This window comes from Sturnus vulgaris, chromosome 2, assembly GCF_052056855.1.
Source record: "Sturnus vulgaris isolate bStuVul1 chromosome 2, bStuVul1.hap1, whole genome shotgun sequence".
Lineage (NCBI taxonomy): Eukaryota > Metazoa > Chordata > Aves > Passeriformes > Sturnidae > Sturnus > Sturnus vulgaris.
Window position 1 is genome coordinate 97654866 of NC_142244.1, and position 19792 is coordinate 97674657.

General features: G+C 36.6%; 1 protein-coding gene across 2 annotated transcripts in view; it reads right to left on the bottom strand.

Annotated features, from left to right (window-relative positions):
• Window positions 1-19792, bottom strand: part of NLGN4X (neuroligin 4 X-linked) — a 158432-nt gene that overhangs the window by 126480 nt on the left and 12160 nt on the right. For both annotated transcript variants that reach the window (XM_014884531.2, XM_014884528.2), the window contains exon 2: window positions 3628-3711. The gene's annotated coding sequence lies outside the window, so the exon portion shown is untranslated. The remainder of the gene's footprint in view (window positions 1-3627; window positions 3712-19792) is intronic.

Sequence of the window (19792 nt, forward strand, 5' to 3'; positions counted from 1 at the left end):
ATAAAAAATAATGGATACATAATTTTGAATTAAAATGGAAGCAAGGAATTATTTATATGCATTAAAGAATCTGAATATTTTGATTCCACTCTTCACAGTAGGTCTCTACCTTTAATGGAGAACACACCTTAACATCATTTGTTAAGGTTAGATTTACCAGTAACATCTCATAGCAAAGCAGATGATGCAACTTAACTTATGTTTTCAAGACAAACTGAGAAACACTACACTGGATTTATGATTTCAGAACACTCTCCTTGGAAAAAACTGGTGGATGCATAGAGAGCTGTGGAACATCCTACAACAAAATCTAGACAAACTCTCATTAAAGTCTGGTTAAATATCCAAACAGTAGATGTTAAATTGAATTTAAACTACTGGAATTTCTTGAAGAAGATAGAGCTTCCAATTTGGAAACTTACTGAAATGTTGAGCATCAGCCTCAATTAATTGACATTTGTCTGAGTTTAGGTGGTAACTTCATGAGCTGCTTCTGGTTTTCACTTATGATTCAGTATGGAAAACACACCTTCTATCTTTATAAAAGGGAAGAATTTTAAACTGAGTTCTTTCCTTCCTTCCTTCCTTCCTTGTGCTTCAAAATTAAGAGAACTGGTAGAAGAATGCACACCATAATTTCAGCAGAGCCTATGTATCAGAGTACAGGTCCATATAACTGATGGATTTCCATGCTAAAATTGTGCAGATATTTCACCAAGATAGAAAAATGTGGGGAGCATTTTTCTTCCACCTAGGAGTATAAAATCAGTGAGAACCTAAAGAGAAAACTGGAGCAGTTGAAGACACTGCTTAAACAGAGGTTGGACTGCTCAGCTAAGAGTACTTTCATGTACAGACATAAACCCTGACAAGAGGAAGGCAAAGATTCTTATCTGAATCCCAAGAGCTGAAAAGTAAGCTGAGGAGAGCTGACAGCTCTAAGAATGAGAATTGCATTGTGCCCTGATTTTCCTCAGAGAATAAAGAGTTGATCTGTTTCCTAAAACTCCCAAGACTAAAACTGGAACAATTTATTCCTGCCTTCTAATATAAAGGCTTTATTTTTCCTTCACATTTGTTACCATAAATGATACAAGACAGAAGGTTTGATCAGAGTCTGAGAACATGATCAAGAATCTGACAGTATGTGGCTACATCAAAGGAACGACACAGCACTTCACAGACTACCACAGGGCTCCATCTGCACATTCAGCTGTCAGGTTGGGATTCTAGAACAAAATCCCACCATTTAAACTCACTTAAACTTCTGATGCAAGATTAAAATCTGAGGACAAATCATGGGCCATTTGTTTGCTTCAATTTTTAATACGATATTGTGCATTGCCAGGAAACACATATTGCATACTCCAAACATAAATGTATGTTTTCTGTTCTTCAGAAAGAGTATGGGTTTATCATGTTAAAGAATTTTATTTGGAATTACGGATGAGAAAAATAGCAAGTAAGCAGTTAAAATGTTCAAGATGTAGGGATTCCTTTCTGTATTTCTCTTAAATATAAGAGTACAATATAGCCAAAGTCATAGTTACAATCTGTCCAAGTTACCATCCCTAGTTAACTTTTTGAATTTTTTTGTTCATCTAAATGGATCCCTATTGCCTGCTGATTCCGGGTTAGTTTGTCTTGGATTATGCATTACCCTGAAGGCCTTTGGATCCATTTCTATTTGTCTCCTGAAAACATTCTCAATACAAATTTCTAGACAAAATAAGAAATTAACAAATATTTTTGTTGTGTATTTTGGAGTACCTCAGGGCTGGCAGTTGAACACAAATATTTGTGTCTACTTCAGAAAATTAGCAAGCAGAGAAACAGAGAGAAATTTTATGCTGATTTATAACTTCATTTTATAATCTCTTTTTCTTTTTTTTTTAATGTATAGTCCAATTATCACCTCACATGAACAAGGAAATTTTCAAAAGGCACAGCTGGCTTCTGATGTTCACTAACTTGCAGTGTGAGTTAAAAGCCAGACATCAGTAGGCTCCATCTCACTTTTCTGTTTTAATGTTGTTTGCTTCCTTTTCTTCTCCTCCTCTCTGACTTTCCTGTTGTGTGTTATGAAGAACAAACAAAATGCTGAGAAAACAGAGAAAACTAAAATCCTTTCATCCCTCAGTTTCCCTTTCAAAATCCTCTCCCCAGCTTCTGTGGTCTATCTCAGTGTATTGTGATAGATCTAGAGATGACAATTTCTCTTCTTGGAACATGGCTGTGGCTTATTCTAGTGCCAGACAAGGTAAATGTACCACAAACTGTTAGTTCCAAAGAAATTAAATTATTTCAACTTCAGCTTTATATGAGCCTTGTATTCTTTATATCAATTGCTTGCCTCATTCCTGAAAAAAATGTCATGAGTTCTCTCAAGTAGAGTAAGTAATTGAAATCTATGAATGGCACTCATGCGTATTGTACTACTCACTATGTAACTACTAAGAGTTCAGCTATTATCACAACCAGTGTGGATGCTAAACTATTAAACAGGATCCTGCTCATAAAGTATTTTTTATTCAATTTTATGTAAATTGTTACAAATTGGAATAAACATGGTTCAGTGATGCAAAAATCACAGGAATTTTCAAAGCTGTTATTTTCTTTGTCTGAATTTTGCACTTCATATAATGGTACCCTCGATTCTCATAACTAACCTGTCACACTTTGAATTATTGCTTATTCACAATTTTATTATCACATCAGATATATTATTACTCCTTCTCCTTGAATTTAGGTCCCAGTGTCAATGCAAAATGGAAACATCATTGTACTACAGGTAGTACAATGATTATAGAAAAAGTTGCATCTGCTTTGAAGTTCATGGACAATACAAAGTGAAAAGGAAAAATATGTACCAGAGAAACTTTTCTGGTCACTTGTACATCTCATTCCCTTCTCATTAATCAATGTGTCAGGCACGGTATGAAAGAATGGTAATTCGATTAAGGTGTTTTATAAATAGAATATATTCTCTGTATAGATTTCTAAATTAAACCCTTGTCACATATTTCATATTGTCATAATAAGAATGTATATCTGTGTGATATATATACACATACATATATGTGTTATCTGTGTATAATGCTTGCTATATATAAAAATATGTTCTCTCATATTTTGCTAACAACTGAGAGGAAAAAGGAGATCTTTATGGTAGCAATATGAAACAGCAACCAAGCCTCTTTTTTAGTAACAGCCTCATAAGAACTCTGAAACCCAATCTTGTCTTACAAACCAAAGACAATCAGCTCTGTCTGGTACAGTGTGGCCTGGAACCCCCAAACTGTACTGAGTAGCAGTGTCCCAATAGCCAGTTTTAATCCCATGTCTTTTAACTACAAACCTATTGGTAACATTCAATTCTTAGAGCTGAAAAATAATAACAATTCATTCTTATAATGAGTAAGCATATAAACACCACTAATGCTTAGAATGCACTGTATTCCATGTCTCATTGGATGAACATACAGTAAACAAACATTTTAACTGGATGTCTATATTGCAAAGATATTTCAAACACATTTAAGAACACTAGCAACAGAGATCTGCTTTCTTTCTTTTACATATTTTTACAAAAAAAGAAATTGTTATGAACATGATTTTAGTACTTACCACTGTGTTGTATTTGTGAAAACGCTTCAGCATTCCCCCATAGGAGGCAGCATGATGTCATTTTAGTTATAGCAGAAATTTTTCCTGTTAGGAAAAAATACACAGTGCTCTTCAGTAAATGAAGAAGAGAAATGCACACATATGAGTCACAAATGGTAAAAAAAGAAGTTACTTAGTAAATCATCTGTAACACTGTTTATCAAGATTACAAAAAGGGAAATCACAATATTAATAACCACACAATAAATACATTAAGCATAGTGTATTGATTTCTGTTATAAAATTATTAGCAATATTTTTTCTTTGCAGATTGATCACTGCTACAAAGACAGAACTGTCTTTAAACCTGAATACCACAAAAGTAAACATTTTTTATGTATAATAAAGACAAGTAAATACTTTAAAATCCAAGAAACAGATGAAATAATGAAAAAACACTTTGGTTTAAATATTTCTCCAAACATATATTATGCATAGCCAAATATAAAATTTTAATAGCCAAATATATTAAAATATATTCAATTTAATTTAAATATAAATAATCAATATTAAAGCCATTTTACTATTGTTTTTTCTTTCCTATGTGCAATTGAAAATTGTAGTTTATACTTCAAATGACATTTAAATTGATAGACTATTTCTGAATAATCTATCCATTTTAGATTTATTATTTAGATAGATTAAATTCCAGTATTTACCAACAGTCTGTTCTGTCAAGAGTATCCCAAGACACTGTGATTTAAAACTCAAACCTTAATAGTGATAAGAACGGTATTTCAGGTAATTTTAATAGTTTTCAAGACTTTAATACCTTAAATACGTATCTTCCCTTCAAAGCCAGTAGATTTTATAGGATTTACTTATCCCCTGCACACATTTTGCCAGGTAAACATGCACTCTATTTTTCTCTGTATCGCTCTTAAAGTCACTTCTTATAATTTATTCTTATTTGCATTAAGTTGATCAGCATAAAGATTGTAGATTCTGCAATTTGAATCACAATGAATACTTCCTCATGGATGGTACAGCCCAACCACTCCCTGTAAGTGCAATTCTTTGTAACAGCTGCAAACACAGTCCTCAATTCTATGTAAACACCGTGATTATCTTTGTAAGTTGGAAATAATTACCAGTGGATGGCTATGTGAACACACATCTCTAAAGAAGAAATTCTGAAATATGAAAAAAAGCAGTATTCCTTATGAATAAGCAATGTGTGAAACACCCTAGATAACTGTCAAAGTGTCCATCTGGACACTTGCTGCAAGGGAAGGCTGGCAACACTGCAGCTTATTATACACACCCATTGAGGAATCAGATGTTGAAGTTTAGGACAATCTTAATTCCAAGCTATAGTAGTGTCTTAAATCTATCCATATAACAATGGTACTTTTACTGGAGATACACTGCTCCTGTAGACTGACAGTCATTCCAATTCTCCAACAGCAGTATGTGATTAAACCTAGGATGTATGAAATAAAGAAGGATTTAAGGAATGGCTGTCAATGGCAGTGAAAATTCACTGAGGCTAACACAGCCTCCCTTCTCATTTTAAACCTGTATTTCTTTATTTAAGCATCCTTTATAGTTTAATTACTGCTACAGGAAGAGAAGAGGAGAAGAGAAGAGAAGAGAAGAGAAGAGAAGAGAGAAGAGAAGAGAAGAGAAGAGAAGAGAAGAGAAGAGAGAGAAGAGAAGAGAAGAGAAGGGAAGGGAAGGGAAGGGAAGGGAAGGGAAGGGAAGGGAAGGAAGGGAAGGGAAGGGAAGGGAAGGGAGAAGGGAAGGGAAGGGAAGGGAAGGGAAGGGAAGGGAAGGGAAGGGAAGGGAAGGGAAGTGGAAGGGAAAGGGAAGGGAAGGGAAGGGAAGGGAAGGAGGGAAGGGAAGGGAAGGGAAGGGAAGGGAAAGGGAAGGGAAGGGAAGGAAGGGAAGGGAAGGGAAGGGAAGGGAAGGGAAGGGAAGGGAAGGGAAGGGAAGGGAAGATGAAGGGAAGAGGAAGTGAAGAGAAGTGAAGTGAAGAGAAGAGAGAGAAGAGAAGAGAAGCAAGAGAAGAGAAGAGAAGAGAAGAGAAGAGAAGAGAAGAGAAGAGAAGAGAAGAGAAGAGAAGAGAAGAGAAGAGAAGAGAAGAGAAGAGAAGAGAAGAGAAGAGAAGAGAAGGAGAGAGGAAGAGAAGGGAAGGGAAGGGAAGGGAAGGGAAGGGAAGGGAAGGGAAGGGAAGGGAAGGGAAGGAGAAGAAAGAGAAGAGAAAGAGAAGAGAAGAGAAGAGAAGAGAAGAGAAGAGAAGAGAAGAGAAGAGAGAGAAGGAGAAGAGAAGAAGAGAGAAGAGAAGAGAAGAGAAGAAGAGAAGAGAAGAGAAGAGAAGAGAAGAAGAAGAGAAGAGAAGAGAAGAGAAGAGAAGAGAGCTTTACTGGTAACACAGTGGATTGCATTTACTGTCACTCCATGGTACCAAAATAGACCCTAACTTTAAAGCATAAAAATTAAGAAAAGTACTATTTTTGAACTAGGTTTTTCCAAGTTTAGCTCTGTACCTATGCGTTTATCCTTTTCACCTTCATATTATCTTACACTGTCTTCTAGTTGTCCTTGGCAGACTGAATTTGTTTGTAGATGACTAAGTTATAATTTAAACTTAGGTATTTTAGTAACCACAATGTCCATTTACAGATCATGTTTAGAATTTATCTCTGCAATAGTCAATTGCTTTCAAAAAAAGCAACAGCTAACACTGTGCTTCCTATCAGGAAGCATAGGCACACATTAAAAGACTAGCACTTCAATTCTAAGACAAAATATAGTCATTTTCTACACAGTTTTTTATTTTTTAAAGAGCTATTTTGTCTTCATATCTGTGACAGCTGATTTCATCATAATTAAAAAATTTAATAAAATATTATGGGAACTTGGAAGTCCCTCTAAGCATATTTTTTGTGAAATCTATAAACAGGTTTGATTATACCATTCCACAGATGCATTTGTAAATTACATCTGATGGGGCTATAATGGTCCTAGTTTTAATGCTACCCAGTTTAAGCTTACTTGAGTAATTTCTCAAAATTACCACAACTGTCTCTGATTTTATAGGTGATACAACAAGGACCTAGTAATACTGGCATTCTGTCATTATGTACAGAATCTTAGTCTAACTTGAGAAATAAAATCTATCTCATAAAAAATTTGCTTTGTTTTGAACATAATATGACCCAATGTCTCCAGCTATCCCCAAAACCCCTGACAGCTCCTGGAAATACCTAAATATAAGCTAGAAACATGTATTTTATTCTTTGATCCTCAATTTATTCAACACAATTACTGGACTATTGTAATTAACTTCTGTTTGAGCAGATAGGTTCATGAAGTCACTCTAAGAAAATGTACCCCTTTGAATTCAATCTCAGCATCTTTAAATACATCTTTTAACACGTAACTTCTACAGTGTTTTTCCCTTTCAATTCAGTTTCATACCAAGTTCTTTCTTTGAAAATTTTCACAATCAGTTCTCCCCACTGTGAAATTGAAAAATTTCATCTATAGTGACATATTTATCAACAATTAAATTTTTGAATCTTTTTAACTATAAAAGAAAATCCATGATTAAACAACGGGTGATAGAATTTCCTGAGTTGGAAGGGATCCATCAGGATCATCAAGTCCACCTTCTGCTCCTGTGCAGGACACCCCAAGAATCACACCATGTGCCTGAGACCATGGGTAAATGCATGCAGGCAGTTCTGTAATATTCTCAGCATCAATAGTCCAGAAGTCAGAATATCAAGTAAGCAGATGCTGCTATTTCAACTCATTATTGCCTGTCTAGAGGTAGGTCTCACAGCAGGAAACAGGCACAGATCAGCTAGAGGAGTATCAGAGATACGGAAATATTTTTTTTACCTTGATTAAAGTATATGAAAACAAAATAACTAAATATGACCATGGTCTTCATTTGTATTTTAGTGGGGAGGAAAAAAGGCATCCTGAATTGTAGAAGACTTATTAATATCTTCATGAGTCAAAGAGTGTGGGCTTCAAGTCAGAAAACTAACAACCCACTCTTCACATATCCCAGCTGAGGTAATGTTGATTTTGAGATATCAAAGGAATGAGTGGTGGTATCTTAATTCCTTACTTGAACCAAATATAATTAAGTATCGAGTAATGCAAAGGCAGTGAAATGTAACTTTTCCTTTGCTGAATAGGCAACAACTCTCTGCCTAAAGGGAGGAAATTCATCCAGAAAAAACTCCCATTTTGCAGACCTATTTTGCAACTTTAATCAGAAGCAGCACACCAGAAGACAGGAAGCCTCTCATCCACAAACTCCCTCTCAATGTACATATTCTGAGTTACAGTCCTTGTCTTCAAGAAGAACTGAAAGAGATGTGAAACCTGTGTTGCTTCTTTCTCCCTCTGACATACATTCCTCATGATTCTCTGCTATTTCTGTTTTAATAATTGAACCTCTGAACCTTTCTGTATCTCTAGTCTTGATATGTGCCTGTCCCAAAAGGATACCCATGTGGTAGTAATAGTCAGAGAAAGTAGGGAAAAGGGATTGATACTCCTCTGAAGCCCGAGGTAAGGGACTGTATCCTCAGCCACAAATAACTAAAATATCCCACAAATCAAGTGGGTGGTTTCAGAGAGAAACTACAAGAAAAAAGAAAGATCAGGATTGTATAAATCTTGGCAAGGTCTAAGGGCAAGAAAAAGTCTAGCAGAGACCAAAGATGAACAGAGGAAGTAGGCAGAACAGCCTAACACAAACAATAAACAGAGACTGCTCTTTAGAGAAAATGGGCTGCTACCAAAGATACAACAGCAGCAGCAAAGAAGCAGTAACACAGAAATAGAAAGGCTGAGACCATCTCCACAGGATGCAGAAAGAGAGGAGAAATGAAGCTGTGTGTAAGGCATGATGGCAGCTAGGAACAAATGATGTGAATTTGCAGTGCTTATTTTTTTCCATAAAGAACTAACATTTCTTGAGAAATCATCTTGCCTTCAAAATTATTTGGATATGAATGTTTGGTAATACAACTGGCAAAACACAGATTAATTTCTTATGTGGGCTACATCAGAAACATCCTGAACCACCTATCAAAAAAAGATACCACGTGTGATATAGCAGATAAAAAAGATTAAAAATTCCTCCTCATCAGGAGAATAAATGAGGATAAATATTTGAATAGAATATAATACACATTTCATTAAAAAACAAAGGATGAAAGGATGAAAATATTGGAGCAATGAGGTTCCAAACAAACATAATAATTAATACTACAGGTCAAAACCTGAAAATTGCAATAAAAAAATAAACCATGCTGAGGAGAAAAAAAGCCAAAACCAAACCTAAAAACAACTAAAGAAAAAAACCCAAAGCCAAAATACAATAAGCAGGCTGGAAACAAAGATACTAGACTCACTTTGAATCAAATCAAAATAAATCTGAAGAATTTGCAAACTGCTATGAGAAGTCAGGAAGAATTAAACTCATGAAGCCTAGGCCCAAAACAGCAACACAGACCAGAGAAATGCTGGAGATGTGGGAGAGAATAATTTGCCGTGTTAAAAAATTCTGAATGGCAAATGGAACGATAAATCCCCTTAGGGAAACTCCAGGCCAGAAAGTAACAATGCCAAAAAAAGTATGTAGAACAAGACACAGAAAAACTGGAGGACATAAGAAATGTTAAGTCTAAGGTCAAAGAGAAGGGGAGAGTGCCAGCCCTGTGTGAAAAGAAAAGGTTGAATCTCAAGCCAGGGATAAGAGAAAGGCCAAGCCTGAGATTAAGGAGGAGGAGGAAAAGGAGGACGAGATACAGCTAAAGGAGAAAGATAGCAGAAATCAGAGGGTGAAAGATCAATCTGAATAATAATAATAAAAAAAAAGACTAGGGACAAAACTGAAGTCAAAGAAACAAAATCCAAAGAGAGCTTCAAGACCATGCTGAGACATACTGAAATTAAAGATCAGATGGAACAGCAAGAGCTCCACATAATAGTCTTCAAACTTGTCAAGCTACAGTATTCAGAGATTGCAGATAGGGAATAAGATGAATAGGAGACAGAATAATCCACCCAGTGGCATGGAGTTCAGATCATCTTTTGGTCCTCACTTCAAGTACCTAGTTAAGTCTCATTGGGCCTTTTAATATTATTTCTGTTTCTGAAACTAACAGTAAGAAATGTACAAAAAGGCACTTAAAACGACTATTACAGCAAGGTTCTTACTATGCTCAAGGTAATGTTCATTATCTCTGTCACTTTGAAGTTATTATAACTAAAGCAATTACCTTTGATGAAATTATATATGCCTCTCTATGTATGAGCAAATTCTGATAAATATACCTTTCTCCCTCATGATTTTTTTTTAAGACCTTAGTGATTCAGGAAAAAATTCTCCCAAAATTTTCAGCCAGAAAGACTGGAATAACTAAAAATCCATTCCATAAAAATTCATACGTGAAAACTTTCTCATAAGTGTAAAAGTGTTTATCCCTTCATAGATGGTGTCAGATACTATCACTGCTGGTTAAGCCACTGAGCTGTTTTTCACACACCCCATAAAAATGCAAAAATGCAGCGTAAGGTAAAAGAAATTGCAATCCCAGGTACCAAGGTGAAATCAGTGAATCAAAATCTGTCTGCATTTAGGGAATTGCCTATCCAGCCGCATAAATTTCCATTTCTATACTATTGAAACAACTTTCCGATGGACAAAACATGCACAGGGAGGATATTCCAGTTCAGTGTTGATGGAACTGGAAGTTGCCAATGATACAAAGCACAAGGGCCCGAGTGACAGGAACAGAGGTTCTGAGATTTTCTTCTCTTGAAAACTGAGCTCTTACTCATTTTCACTTCTCTGGTGTTTACCAGTTCTCCTGAATGAACCTAAAATCTGTACTGCCTCTCCAGAACGAACATTTTCAGAAAGCCTTTCAACATATCACATCCCTGAGGACAGCACAAGTCCTGACTTGCCTGGGGCCCGGGACTCTCTGTCAGCCCCAGCCTTCAGCAGGTCCGGACACAGCTCCCCACAGTCCTGCCCGGCCATGGCCCCGCTGAGCCTGGCACAGCTCCCCATAGCCTGTCCCAGCCATGGCCCCGCTGAGCTGGGCACAGCTCCCCATAGCCTGTCCCAGCCATGGCCCTGCAGAGCTGGGCACAGCTCCCCATAGCCTGTCCCAGCCATGGCCCTGCAGAGCTGGGCACAGCTCCCCATAGCCTGTCCCAGCCATGGCCCTGCAGAGCTGGGCACAGCTCCCCATAGCCTGTCCCAGCCATGGCCCTGCAGAGCTGGGCACAGCTCCCTACAGCCTGGCCTCGACTCGCCAGAGAGGTTCCCGATGCCCGTGTTTGAAGCTGCCCCACTGCCCTTGGCCATCCTGCTCCTGACTGGGAGGGGACATGTCGGTCCTAGCTGACAGTCCTGCCCTGCTGCTCTCCATGCAAAGCCTCTAACATTTCTGCACCCTGTGATGCCATGACACAATGTTACTAATGTGAATAAAATGTTCGCATGGCAAAAAAACCCACCTATGATTGGACCCACGATGACAAGCAAATGAGGAACATATCCTTCTTTCAGCAATCATCATTCCATCCATAACATAATCACCAAAATCTGCATCTTCTAAGCCCATATATCTTTCCCCAGTCACCATCATGACAACTATGTGGACTTAAGCAAACACATGAAGATAAACCCACACCAAACACTGCAGCAGAATAAACTCATGCAATCTCTTAAGAAAGGAAATTATTACCACTCATTTTTAATAACATTCCTCTATATTGTTTCTCCACCCAGACTACCAGCTTTTAAATACATCTAAGCACTAAGTTCCTTAACTCGGAGTACTCAAAGTTAGACTCCACAGAGACATGAGTCACAGACTCAGAACAGAAAAGAAACAACTCCATTGTCTTCCAGCACCACAAAATACTTAGTTATACGAAATGGGATGTAGGCACGCTTACACCACTTTTAGGCTCCTTGACAAGAAGAGAAAACACACTTAAGTCTCTGGCAACCACAACGTTGTGAGCAAACAAAAACACACCTGAGATCCACAAGACTTTCACATTATGTTTATAAGAGCCCCTCTGAGCTTGCGGCTTAATTGCTCTATCTCTATCATCTTCATTCTCACAGTTGTCAACATACAAAGCCCCCTAGTAAAAACATAATTACCTTTCTTTTTGTCTATGTGGGGTTCCCTTTCAACAGATAAAATAACTCTAAGTAGGAGTAACAGAAAGAGAAGCGTGAAAATAACTACTGAGCTGTTCCAGATCATGGCTCAACCTGGGTCTTTAGCTGAGTGTGACCCAATTGTTTCAAATCCTGCCCCAGGTTTGCAGTCTAAACACAGCCAGAATTTACTTTGGTAACAAAGCAACAAGAGAAAATTGCAGAGAACTTACTTTTAGGGTTCCATTTCCTTTTCCCTCAAATTCAATGAGGAGAAAAGTCTTCCACTGGAAACCTTTCTTCCTCTAATTAAATTCCATTCTGATTTATCCAGGCTGTGCTTAAAACTATCAGTTTTCCTTTCTCAGGGAAGTTTTGGCAGTTTACCAATATCAAAGTATATAAAAAAAGCAAATATTTTAAAATGTGTTTTCTTTTTTAGGGAGAAAATGTGACAGAACAGCAATGATGGCAGCCACTACCAGCATTACTATTATGTTGAGAGTGCACAAGAAGACTGCAAGAGAAGGGATCCTGACTTGAGAGGAACCTCATGATCAACCCAATCCTGATCTCTAGAGCAAAAGAGGCAGTGACATGGGTTGAAATGGACTTTTCTGGACAGAAAAGTAACAGCCAGGGTGTGGCACCTGTAGTACAATGTCCCTCTTCACCACCAGATTACTGTCAACTGAATGATGTGAAGTCCTGTAGCTCAAGCAGCAGTAGGCCATATTGAGCCTTGACATTTTGACATAAGGTGTTTTACAGAAGGTATGGTAAATGTATTTGGCATTGTAAGAGTTTTTGGGTTTTTTTTTCTTTTCCTGTAACTTCAAACAGTCTGTGAAGACCACAAAAAAAATCAACAGAAAACCAAAGTCAAAACATATATAAAAGGTGACAATGTGGCCCTAAATCCTTTTGATTAAGTTGAAGGCATTCAAAAGACATTTGTCTCTTGACAAATGAAACAAATGAACTTTGTTGAATGCTTCTACTAAGAATTGAGTCAAATGCAAGAAGTAAAATTCATTAATTGCAACTTAATCATTCATTATAGTTTTATTGTGCTGAATGGACCATATACCAAATGTTAGATAAAGGTTAAGAGTTATGAGAGGTCACTGGAATACCCACAAGAGAAGCATTAATGCATGACAATGGATTATCTCAATCCTCAGCTCATCAACCACTCCATGTACTAACTGAATCTATTGTATTTAGAATCGTCTAAAATTAGCAGTGGACAGTGTAAAATAATTACTTTAACAAGCAAATAACAAACACAATAATAAGAAGAACCTTCACATTTCCCCAGTGCAGGAAATCAATATGTTGGTAAATTTATTTAAACTCCATTACATGAACTGACTAAGTTGCCTAAAATGTTTCTAGTGTCTTGGAATATTTGCTGAAGATTCTAAAGCTTCCCAAAAGTCAAATAAATCCTCTCTTGTCTCCCATCCGAAGGAGAAATGAAAAGATTTCTCTCACTGTAGGGCTATATATAGACTCATTGTTCTGTATTTAGAACATTCTGTTTTCAGCTAGATCTTACTTGCTCTAGGCTGTCAGTCATCTTTAGATCTCCTGCCTGCAACAGCAATAGGTTATATCATATGCTGTTGATTACAGGTCATAACAAACCCAAATTTATGATTGTCATGAGTACAATATTTCTACTCTTTCCATTTATCTGGTTGAGAAGTCAATTGCTTTTCTCTACCCTGCTGTTACTTGGAAGAATAAAGATATTCATGAGTGAATGAGCTATAAATATGTTGGCCTTTTACTATTTCAGTCTTAAAAAATGAAGAAAGGCTACAGTTGCTTTGAGTAGAAGCTAAGAGATTGATCCAGAGCCCTTTGAAGTCAACAAAAGTTCTCATGAGATCAGTAAACTGCAGAAGTCAGTCCACGAATTCAAGTCTAATACTTGCGGTCTCATACTTGACTGCAGTCTATTGGAAACATTATTTTGGGAGAAATTCTGACAATAGCTGGTAGCTGCTACTGGAAAATTATAAATCACATGTAAGAGCATGGTTGTGACAGCAATAACTATCACAAGGTCTCAAGCAGAGCATTATAAAGCAACATATTTTAGAAGTCTCATCTACAACACAAAACACAGTGTCACTTGCAAACTACAAGTCAAATTTTACCTCAAAAAGCTCTAGGAAGTGATGATACATCCTGAGTCACGTAGTGAAACAAAGCTAACTCTGACCAAACTGGCACATCACATACTGCATTGTAGTGCAGTGCAAAGACCACAGTTCAGGTCCCAGAGGACTCTGTGCCAGAGCAAAGCACCAGCCTCTGGAGGGCTGATCAGCACCGTTGTGTCACTGTGAGGATGTGTACTCATCCAGTAACTTGGGAGCTGTTGCACAGTGCTTTTAAACATTTGTAGAAATACTCCTCTGAGTACACACAGACTCCTGGAACACATATGAGCAGAAGTTATAAGTTGGAAGGATGATGAGAAAGTGTAAGCTCACACCAGGTACCTAAGTGGCTTGATCTTCAAAAGTTTTGAAAAACTAATAACTCAAAAGACCCCTTTGATGACAAACTTCAGCAGCAATAAAATTCTTGTTTTTCTCAGGTACTATAAGCTCTAAATGTTGTGTGTGTTATTTTTCAAAAAGAAATATCCTAATCTATAAAAAATTTTCCAACTACACGTAAATATGCTAACAAAGGTACTCTACTCGAGAGTAACAATTTGAAATTTCTCTAAACAAACTAAATATTCCAGTAATAAATAATTTGCATTGCAAACACTTAAAAGCATTACAGTTTGCAATTCTTTCTCATTCTTTTTTTAACTATTCACAAGTCTAAGATGCAACTGAGACTCACAAATGGCTAACTGATAAATACGTGTGTTGTAGTCATCATCTGATTTTAGTTAATAATTCAATTATTATATTTCCTTAGAAAACAACAGGATATCAGAGCAAATGCTTGTTGTTTTTAAATACAGCTCTTAACACTTTTAGGAGTTTTTAAGTAGCACTTTTAAATTTGCATTATTTATTTTTTTAAAAAGAATATTCTCAGGAGTTGAAAAGGAATTTAAGATATCAAGAAATAATATCTTTGTAGAAAACACAGCTCAAAACCTTTTGAAATTAAATTCTTGACATGTAAGCACTTCCAACTGTGAACAGAGATTATCACTATCACTTTTGTACTGGTGCACGAAAAAATGCTAATATTTCTCTCAAGAATCCACTTGCAATGTATGCCTTCAAAAAAACCAACCTCCCCTAGATGGTATTCAAGTGAAAGCTTTTCACAGTAAAAGAACTGTTATAGATGATACTTTTTTATTTCTTAAAAGAAATTGAGTTTGTATTTGTTTCATTTTTTTAAAAATCACTCATTTAAAAAAAAGGTCTACATTAAGGCCATCAATATTATCAGGTGGACACATACATTCTTTTGTTAGACAATAAAAAGCACCAAACATTGAAATGAGTTGAAGAATACATGTACATATACATGCACAAATCCTATTTTCATTAAAACCTGAATATTTTTTCATTTGAAAAATGTTTTTTTTTAATATGAGTTTCAATTTTTAAAAAAAATCCATATATGTCTAATTCTTTAGCCCTTTTCATGTGAGAAATATTAACAGTTGCTGCTGAATGGACAGACCTGTACTGCAACAACCACTATATTAGCTGTTCCCTTCACTGGTACCCTTCAGTAAAATATTGAAATAGAATTATTTGTCATTAGATTTATACAATGTGCTCAGATATTATTATAAATAATGAATCTAGTCTTCTGCTTCCAAATTTTCATACTGCAATGCATAATTCCAAAAAGAGTAGGGGGTTTCAAATATTCGGTATTAGCTAGAAACGAAAGATGCTGGCTTTATCGCTGCTTTTGGAAGTTTAAATTTTATGCCTTGTGTTAAATAATTTAAGCAGGCAACACGTGGAGATTTTCCTTCTGAAATACATTAAATTAAATTTTAAATTTAATTTAATTAAATTTCCTGTGATTATATTGTGAACTTCGTCCTCTAAATGTAAGTGTTCTACTTTGCATTTCACCACTGCCAAAAAAATCAACCACATCTCCAGTTTTTTGCTTAGCAAAGAATAAGAGATGATAGACTTAGTCCTTAAACTCAGCCACAGTAAAACATATCTATTATAATTATTTCAAATGGATGCTATACCACTTGTATTTTTTTCATCCCTTTTACATTCAGAATAACTGAAAATCCTGTAAAACTCCTCCACACATTTCTTCAAAAGGATGTCTCATACAGAATGTACTTGGAGGTAATCAGCATATAAAATACTTTATTTCTTTCATACATAACAATTTGCATACATCAAAATGAATAGTTGATACTTTTTACGTACTACTAACACCACTGGATGACAATGTTGGATAGAAGAATGACATTTCTTGACACCAATAACCCACAAAAAACTGACAAATGTGTGAGCATGCAGAAGTTCAGAAAGGAATACAGTCTAATGATTCAGGCTTCTGGTAGGTACAGTAATAACCTAAAATTAAGGCTAGATCCTAGACTATCAATGGCTTTCAAATATATCAGACATCCAACAATCCCACAGCTTCGTAAGGAGAATGTGTTTGAGAATGACACAGGTATTCAAACATCAAGAACTGTAAGTCATGGAAAGAGGAGTCCTTTATCTTAAAACAAGACCTGCAACTTTCTATAGACAGAAATAACAACAAAGCAATAAATTGTAAGGGACATTTGCTTCACCAGTAATATGTGTGTCTCAGACAGGCCTCAGAACAGGAAAGCCAACAGTTTATTGTCTCTGGAACAATGTAAACTGACCAAGATACAGTTTCACCTGATCAAATTCATTTATTCATTAATCCCAATTCTTAATCTCATTCTGAAGCAAATCTTAAAAAAGATAAATTGCATTCCAAAATTCTTAATTATTCCTGTAAATTGCATTGAGAACCTAAAATAACTAATTTGTACATGACTGCCTTCAGTTTAAAAACAGATATCTGGTATGCAGGATGAACCAACCCACAGGGGACTCAAACAAGTTATTTCCTTAAAAATTTCAGAAAAATATTACCAATCATCTGAGCATGCTTTTGATAATCCTACTAGACAGTTAATCTGGTCAGTATCTGAAAGTATCTAGATTGAAGGATGAGTAACAAATAACTTCAGCTATATTTTTTCATAGTGAAAACCAAACCTCACAGCATTTCCAAGAGATTCAGAACTATGATATTCAGTGGCATCTGAGCTAAACTAGCAGTACATACTAGGAGGGAGTAAAAAGCACTACAGATAGAGTCCTCACTGATCTGACAGAGATATCTTTGAGAGAAAGATGCTCATGTACTAGTAAGAAAATCACTGAAATGCAGAGGTTGTTGGTGCTTCACCAAAGTTGTCTTCATTGAACCAACTGTAGAAAAAGAAGTGTGAAATTTTTGTCATAAAGGTCAGCACATGTGAGTATGAATTGATTATCTAGAATATGTGGACTAAAACTAAAATGCATTCCTCTCTAGTTCTCCTAGTTTATGCAATATATTCAGTGAACATTTCACAAAAAATGGCCTTACTGAACATATACAGTTTACAGTGGGAAACAGAGTAGCAACCCTGTAAGGATCTTTCATCAACCATTAATGAGTTAGGCATATGGTAAAAGAACGGGTTTTGTTGGTTCTTTCTTTGGGGGTGGCAGGGCAGGAGGGAGATGGTGGCTGTGGGTTTTTCCCTGTTTCGTGTATGAGAACAGTCCAGATTCACAATTTCTCAGCTTCTTCAGTTTGTATCAGCCAAACCCGAAGAATAAGTCTGACATCCAGCCACTGAACAACTGATCTCATTGTCCAAAGTAATTACCTGGACTACTGAGGAATGTCTGCATTTTTTCAATGCTTTCTCAGGAAAGAAAACTGAAGCTAAGCTAAAAGATGTGATGCCAAAAAATTTGCCAGTGTTGGGAATAGTTTGAAAGACTGAATCAGTTGGTAACCAGATCAAGAAATTCTGTGGGTATTTCTGTTTGCCACCACAAAAGCCAAAATCATCAAGGATAACATTGTACTCCCTGTTGTGGCACCTCAGCTTCTAATGAATTTAGCCATCTGATTATGCAGCATCATTCCTCAAAGTACAGCCTTCTGAATGTGGCATTTCTGGGAACAGCACCAAAATATGACAGCAATCACTGTATGTGTTGTTAATGCCTGTGGCTAGATTTTGTATTTTGGAATACCTTGAGGCATTGGGTAATGTGGATATCAGGCAATTCTTGTGATGATTTACAAAGTCATAGTACATCTAAATGTACCATGGCAATTACTGTTTGATAAATGATGTAGTCTTAGGAAGAGACGACATCCTTCCTTCCAAAAGATCCATTATGAAATAATAGAAGTTATAAAAGGATACAAAGTCACCTAGTACTTACAAACAGCATACAAAAAAGTTCTGGTTCCATTTTCATGAATATAATAAAACATAAGAAAATTATGGGGTTTTGTTTCATTTTAAAACACTATATACTGTTCACTATATAGTTATCACTATGTGGTTTAAAAATAAAGGTCTTTACTGATACACTGTCTTTACCTAGAGCAAGGTAAAGACAAACAAAAATACCCTTAGAATTCTCGATATTCTTCCTTTTTAAGAAAAAGAAAGTATCCAGGCAAAAGCTCTAAGTTACTTTTACATGATCCTAATTTTTATATCTCTGATGTTAAGTTTAAGTGATGCAATACAAATTTTTCATTCATGAATGCTGTTAAATCATGTTTTGCCTTGAGTAAATTAGTATCTCAACCTCAGTAATGTCAAGGGTCTGCAATTCACGGTTGTGTAAACTATCATCTAAGCCACTGAAGCAGTGTTTTCCAGAGCCCTCCAAACCATTATTTTTCTTTTTCCCTTGATGTTCTCACATTCTGGGTCTTCTGTTGCTATTATCACAGTCTTGCAACTGCAAATCCCAATAGTGTTGTATGGTAGGTACTTGTGGGAAAAACCATCACTACAGTGAGAATGGTTTCTCTTTTGTCCTTCCTGGTTCAGCTTTCCTTTTTGTTTTGTAGACTTTACAGTACAGAAGCCCCATATGCAGTGCATAGGCATACAACACCTGAACTTAAGATTACCATACTTCAATAAAGATCAAGACCCTTTGTGTAACCATACAGGTGAAAATCTAGAATGAAAATTCTTTCCTCTGTTTCTAGGCTTAAACCCTATATAGGGTTGCTGTGTAGGATGTGTGATGTGTAGGATCCAGCACTTCATCTTACTGAACCTCATAGAGTTGGCCCTGGCCCATCTATTCATGCTGTCCAGATCCCTCTGCAGAGTCTTCCCACCTTTCAGCAGAGCAAAACTCCCATACAACCTGCTGCCCTCTGCAAACTCCGGAGAATGCACTTGATGATTTGGGCCCCAGTACTGAGCCCTCAGGAATACCTCTTGTGGCAAAATGACAGCTCAGCCTAACTCCACTCACCACCACTCTCTGGACCCAGCCATCCAGCCATTTTTCAACCCAGTCAGAGTACACCTGTCCAAGATATGGGCTGCTAGTTTCTCTGGGAGAATTCTGGGGGAGACCATGTCAAAGGCTTTGCTGAAATCCAGAGAGACAACAGCCTTTCCCTCATCAGGCAGGTAATGTGGTCATCAAAGGAGATCACATTGGTCAGGCAGGACTGACATTTCCAAAACCCATGCTGTCTGTGCCTGATCCCCTGGTTGTTCTGTACATGCCATGTCATGGCAATCCATGAACTTAGTACTTTCAAAATCACAGTGGATAAGCAAGAGTGACTCCTGCCACCACTTCAGTTATATCCAGATCAGAGAATCCCCAATCATTTCCCAATCTGAGTGTTGGAGCTATTTTCTGATTCTGTACTTGGGCTAGACTCAAATCTTCACCTTCT